General features: G+C 34.1%; 1 long non-coding RNA gene across 1 annotated transcript; it reads left to right on the top strand.

The window, feature by feature from the left end:
* Positions 1 to 2,286: 2,286 nt before the first annotated feature.
* On the top strand, positions 2,287 to 3,147 carry LOC134277872 (uncharacterized). The gene is made up of 3 exons (XR_009994341.1): positions 2,287 to 2,387; positions 2,762 to 2,840; positions 3,019 to 3,147. It is a non-coding gene; the product is annotated as an uncharacterized LOC134277872 (long non-coding RNA).
* The last annotated feature ends 2,092 nt before the right edge of the window (positions 3,148 to 5,239 follow it).

Consider the following 5,239-nt stretch of genomic DNA (forward strand, 5'->3'; position numbering starts at 1 on the left):
AAGCATTCAGAGAGTATTGCATTAGCATTAAAATGTCCCCTACCGGGATACCTTTTTCTCTTCAGGATGTCATTTGAAGTACTTGTTTATGATTGTAATGTATTGGAAATAAGTCAATTTGCTTTACAAAGAAGGTCGTGTTTGAATGCCATTAGACATGTACGTAGATGCTTTGAGATTGATCATAACAGGGTAAAAACGGTTTAAAAATCAATTTTGTACCAAAAATCAAACTTGATATATGGCTTGCCAATTGGGTAGAATAATCTTATCTGTTTGAAATTTTATCTGCTTTTAACCTTAAAGAGGAATGTACATATATAAGGACGAAAATTCAAGTCATTTTCTCAACGTCTTTTTCTCGCTTCACATTTACACACCATGTTGACATTCGGAACTAGTATATGTCTCCCGTTTTAATCCACTATCGGTGAATCCAGAAGAGACCATAGGTTTCTTAATTCTGAGTCTGTCCGTCTGTCTAGCTGTCCATCTGTCCCTTTTGGTTTTCCGCACTTTTTTCTAAACGCCTGCAGATATTGAGCTTAATTTTGATACGTGAGTGTATCATGATGAGTTACAGAACAGGTTTGCAATTTCATTCCGCTTCACTGATTTTGGCGGAATTTTGACATTTTGATTTTCTATACATGGTTTGAGATCGGTTCGTGCTTCACTAAATTAATATTCCAAACGATATTATCATGTTAAAAATTATAAATATCTGTATGACTTATTTTGATGGCTTGCTTTTCCCTCCCGTTTTAGATTTTGTACATGTACTCGTTTTCGAACCCAAGGAAGTTTTCTTAAACACATTTAACAGTGGTCGTCAATCTGCATCTTATTAAAACCATCAATGTTTATAAATCACCTAAGTAAATTTGGTAACCGATTGCTACCCTACACCTGGCCAATAAACAGACATATGGTTGGCATAATTATAAAAAAAGCAATTAGCTCTCCACAAAAATTAGGCGTTTTTGTAGGGAGTGTTATTCAGTTATTTACTTTCAGCATAGAATGCATAATAAAATGTACATGTATCAATAATTTCCAGTTGCTTTACCAAACATTTTGGTAAAAATGAAAATCGTGTAGACTTAAAATGCTTCAAACTGTGTTCCACCGTAGTCCTGCAATTTGAATGTTTTCAACAAATTTGAATATATATGATAGTCCGTGTGGATTTGAAGAAGCAAGAAGAGCAGTGACAAGTGCAACACTAAAACTGACTCTCTGATTTTTTGTGATGGTGATGAACATTCAGTGGGTTGCAATGAAGGCAGAGAGCTGGGTGGTTCCGGGTTGGGATTTGATCACCCCAGTCGGCGTACCTCTGGAGGTTGTAGTTGACAACGCCGAAACAATCACTGAATGAGAATTCACCTGAGGACGGCCGAACCATGACGCATCGAACACCTTCAAGATGTATACGGGTATTTGATGCCTTTATATACCAGGGTATTAAACAGACAAACTTAAACCCTTCTATTTCACATGTACCTTTCCCATACGGGGCACCCCTACTTGTTTTTACTTTGTTTCTACTTGTATGACTCAAATTCAGGCACCCCCGCTTTAAGCTTGTATTTTGTTAGCATATCAATCATTATCCTACTTTCAAATGAACTCGTTTGTTTCTAGATACTTTTTTCTTCTCAATTCAATTCAGAAGTCTTTGGCTGGGCCTCTTTATTGTAATCCACGAATTCATTCCTCAAAAATTACCTCGATACAAAGTAAAACATCGAATAAGATGCATCTGTTTCCGGTAGGTGTTATAGATGTAGGATAAAACTAGAAACTTCCGAGTATTTCATTCCAGAGTACCTTGTGGTAAAAATAAGTTGGGGTGCCCCGTTTACGAAACAATGCCTGTCTTGTATTTTCAAGGAAATATTCATATCTTTGATTTCTTCAATTTTAAAATTGTTTTTTTTTTCTTTGATGTTCGAATTGACAATACTCACTTAATTAAACTAGAAAATGTGGTTCGCTTCGAGAAAGTTTCTATAGTAAGAATTTGAAATCTATAAAGTCATGGTAAAAATTAGCTGAAGAACTTAGCTCTCCGAAGAAAAAAATTTTGACAGAGAGCTAAATGTTATAGTTTAGTATGTAATACTAAGTAAATTATTTTTTTTCTTAGACTGCAATGACAAAACGTACCCCTGAAAACTTCACCTAGAAAACAAGTGAGATAACTGAAATTTTTTTAATACGTGTATTATTTCTCTTTCGGTATTCCATTTCTGTAATGAACAAAAACATTCTAGGTAAAAGATGTGCTGAATATAACGTTCATGGAAGAGTCATTCAGTCCAGTTTGGAAAACCATTGTGAAACCTGTCCTGTTAGATACATATCAACGGATATTTATAAATGTAAGTGTGTATATTTAAATCATTTTTTTTAAATTCGAAACTAGTAATTCATTTATTAGCTTGAAGGGGCTGGGGGTTGTGGCCATTCTCAGACTATTTTGACCTCCTTTAGAAGAAGAGCTCCGTGTAAAGATAGACAAAAATGTTCAAATTTAAAAACTAAAATGTATGAATTTTTTCTTTGCCAAATGATAGTTGACAGCTTAAGATACCGCTTTTAAAAAATAAGTTAAATCTGGTGGTTAATTTGTGATTAATTTGTTGAACCCCCCCCCCCAGTCTCCTTAAAAGATTATTATACTTAACGAATAAGTATAATATCATTCCTATGTATAAGCTGTTAAAAGGTATAATCTACACCATTCTCGCTTTAGATCAGAGTTGCTATGATATAGTGACAAGCAGCTCTAAAGAAGTTTCCACAGTCAAGATCGACAATCAAAACAGATGCATGTAAGTAAATCAACATTTTTTCCCTTTAGCTTATATTTTGCAGATAAATTGAAATTTTGCGTCAAAAGTTGCGAATTATGTCATGCATGTGATAGGATACTACTGAAACAAAGTTTCTACTAGCTTTTCAGAGTAAAAAAAAAAAAATTTCACCATTCTCTCTTTAACTTTTTTTCAGGATCGACAATAATCGTTGGAACATGGTATTTGCTTTATTGGCAATATTAGCTGTTTTCGTTTTTGTGATTGCTATTGGAGTTGTTTTTATTATTATCAGGTTGAAATTATTCTCGTCTCGCAAACATGTATCTGGCAAGTCGTTATTGATATCCTATAGCAACTCAAAAGATAATTTATAAAAGATGTTTATCCCTTAAGGAGGAACAGGACCTTTACCTGAAAAAAATCCTGTCAATGAATTTTTTTCGTGTTTTTTATATTACTAATTTAATATGTACTTAACATTTTAAAACGGTCATGTCATGGGATTTCTTGACTCATTTAAAAGATATCGCCCCACAAATCCCGCCCTGTTGAGAGTTTGTATGGAGTTTAGATACTTCATGTTTACGGGCCCATAACGGAGTCCATAATGCAAATTTTTACGCACAAACGATAAATATGATAGATAACACTAAATACTCGAATATTTCAGAATATTCATAGTGTTAAAATTATCTGAAAGCAATTGTTTTAGTCTTATATAGTATTTGGGTGGGATAATTTCTGCATTTTTCAAGCCAGCTTCAACGACAAAAACCTCATTTGTAAAAAAAATCTGTCAATAAATATTTCTAAATTTGCGATTGAATGTCAGTCCTTTGTCGTAATTATTTACTGCATAAATATCACAGGGTGAAGCTTACCTCAATATCGCACAGGACATCGTTGAATTAGACGTAAGCATGATAAAAACGCTTCACGTTTGTATTTTCCGAGTGCGGGAAATCAATTGTGACGTCACACGAAAACATAAACATTCAAAATTATCTGAATAGAGAGAATCTCTGCTACTAAACACGAAAAAATATTAATTGAAAAAATCTGCTTTAGAAATTTATCACGATACATTGACTGTGACCTGTTTATAATGAAATAAAACTGATAATGACGGGTGTTTGTACTTGATCTCGCCGCACTGAGAATTCAAACACTACGTCTATGACGTCACTGACGTCAGACTGCAAGGTAAAGAGAAACAAATGTGTGGATGGGCAACTTCATAATATCTAAATGATGGCAAGATCTTAAAAAAAATTTATTAATAATAATTTCTGAAATTAAATGTTTAAAAACAGCTTTAGAATTTAGAATAAAATTACACAATAGGCCTAACTGTTAATTTTAACAACATTTAACATGTATATCATCACGGATTATGACGTAATATGTCTTTTTAGTCATGTGACATGTTCCCTGTCTCCCCTTAAATACTAGTAGACCGTCATATCTGCCTTAAGATTTTACTTATACTCAAATTAATGATGTCGTTATACCTAATGATGTAACTATGAAATGTATGTTGTTGTTTTTTATGCATTTTTATAAAATTAAATCTGATGTGGAAAAACTCACTACGATGTGTCAGTGTATTTTGCATTGATGCAAATTAAATAATAAAATGATTTCTATGGTCGTTAGTACAAGATTAATGTTGCTGTTGTTGCACAAAAAACATTATCCGCAAAAGATGGAAAAGCTAATGCTAAAAATTATGGCTTGTGTTTACTGGCTGATGAACGGACAATGGTTTTGATGAAAAAATTAAAGGCATTAATATTCAGTGGATGTAATATATGATTGAAATATCTTAAATCAATCTGCTTTACAAAGAAGGCCGTGTTTGAATGAATTTACATTTACACACCATGCTGACGTTCGGGACTAGTATATACTTTGAATTAGAATTGTCTCCCGTTTTAAGTCCCTATATCGGTGAAACCTGAAGAGACCATAGGTTTCTTAATTCTGAGTCTGTCCGTCCGTCTAGCTGTCTATCGGTCCCTTTTGGTTTTCGCCCATTTTCCGATCCAGTGGTTCCGGGCTGGGACTTGATCACCATGTAGGTGCACCTTGGGAGGTTGTAGTGGACAACACCGAAGCAATCACTGAATGAGGATCCACATGAGGGCGGAACCAAGACGCATCATACACCATAAAGATGTATACGGGTATTTGATGCCTTTATATACCAGGGTATTAAACAAACAAACTTAAACCCTGGTATTTCACAGGTACCTGTTTTGTATACGGGGCACCACTACTTATTTTTACCACAAGGTTCCTGACTCAATTTCAGGCACCCCCCGCTTCAAGCTTGTATTTTGTTAGTACATGTATGTATATCAATCATTAACCTACTTTAAAATGCAATCGTTCGTTTTGAGAGACCTTTCTCT

The sequence above is a fragment of the Saccostrea cucullata genome, unplaced genomic scaffold (assembly GCF_032062105.1).
Source record: "Saccostrea cucullata isolate Sc308-1 unplaced genomic scaffold, CSIRO_AGI_Scuc_v1 ctg18243, whole genome shotgun sequence".
In the NCBI taxonomy this organism is placed as follows: Eukaryota; Metazoa; Mollusca; class Bivalvia; order Ostreida; family Ostreidae; genus Saccostrea; species Saccostrea cuccullata.